Source organism: Penaeus monodon, chromosome 25 (assembly GCF_015228065.2).
Source record: "Penaeus monodon isolate SGIC_2016 chromosome 25, NSTDA_Pmon_1, whole genome shotgun sequence".
Taxonomy (NCBI): Eukaryota; Metazoa; Arthropoda; class Malacostraca; order Decapoda; family Penaeidae; genus Penaeus; species Penaeus monodon.
Genome location: NC_051410.1, coordinates 10,850,269 through 10,851,665, shown reverse-complemented (window position 1 = coordinate 10,851,665; position 1,397 = coordinate 10,850,269). Strand labels below are relative to the sequence as shown.

The window sequence follows — 1,397 nt, the reverse complement described above, 5'->3', positions numbered from 1 at the left end:
AAAAAATTGCTGTGTGGTCTCCTTTTCCAATTAGGGTGTTTCCTTAGCTGGGTGCTCCACTCTGGACCTCACATTGATTCCTTAGGCGAGGCTTTGTCCACTGATGCTTTGCCAATTAACAGATTTGCCTAGCTGGAGATACTCTGCCCTTTGACCCCATTCCGACCACCAAGTTATTTTAACCTGGGGTTTAGCCCTCGGACCCCTGACAATTATGGTATTCCTCTAGCTATGGGATCTGCCCTTGCCAATGGCTATTCTTGTCGAGCAAGGGGCTTCATCCCTGGACCCCCTCCTGGTCACATAATAGCCCCCTTTCAATTGCTGTATTTCTAATCTTCAAAATATTATAAAAAAAATTGATAATACAATTAAGACTGTTAACAAATTTTGATTCTGAAAGGCATGATGAGTACTGACAAATTTGCTGGGAGGTGGTTGCAATTCTTGTATGTAAAAACTATTTCAAATACACTAAAATGTACACGATAATATACAGTGGGTAGTAAATAGGTAGTTAACTTATAATATGTGCATTCATTGAATATGTGTTTTGGTGTGTTATGATTGCATTTGAAATAGTGAAATATATTAAAAGTACAGTGCCATTTTAAGAGGTTGACAATAACTGTTCTGATTGTACAGCCTACCTTGAGCAAAGACAGTTTATATAAGTTGATGTTGTTGCTGCGAGGTTAGGCAAGGCTGAGAGGCTTGAGGGGAGTTAGTTTTCATGCAATGAATACCTCAACCTTTTATTTTTTAATTGTTATGTACCTGTCTTTCCACACTTTATATTTAACTTTATATGCCACCTTTTGAATATACCATTAGTGAAGGCTGGCACCTCCAAGTTACGTTTGGGGCTGAGATTCAAGTGCAGCAAGTGATGGTTGCTTTTACAGAAGTAGATAGGGAGTTTAAGGAGTTCACTAGAGATTATTGATTTTTGTCCCTTTGTTTGAAAGCTGAAGGATCAGAGGACATAGCAGCTGACTGTATATCTGTTTGTAAGTAGATGGGTAGTTAACTAATGCTGCTTTTTATAGCCTAACTAATTTTACATGAGCTTCGCAAATGTTTTAGCAAGAGCGGGTATTAGAAAATTGAAACTATCCCGTAGGTAAAATGTTCCTGCATGAGGTATGACCAACCATGACATGATTCAGTTGGTTAATATTTTCATGAAAACATAATGAGTGAATCTACCATTGTAATTCTAGAGTGATCTAGTTGAATTTTTGTTTTGTTTCTGACATGGCCTTACCAATAAAATTCAATTAGTATGCCATATTTTCCAGTTGCAAAAGTAGAGATTTCAGGTGGTTATACAGAAAGTGTTGGATTTTATAGTTGTTTATATATATTGACTTAACCCCCCCCCCTCCCCTTTATTG

General features: G+C 37.4%; 1 protein-coding gene across 1 annotated transcript in view; it reads left to right on the top strand.

Annotated features, from left to right (window-relative positions):
• LOC119589046 (proteasome subunit alpha type-7-like) overlaps nt 1-1,397 on the top strand; it is a gene marked incomplete at its 3' end in the record, with an annotated part of 11,150 nt that overhangs the window by 8,479 nt on the left and 1,274 nt on the right.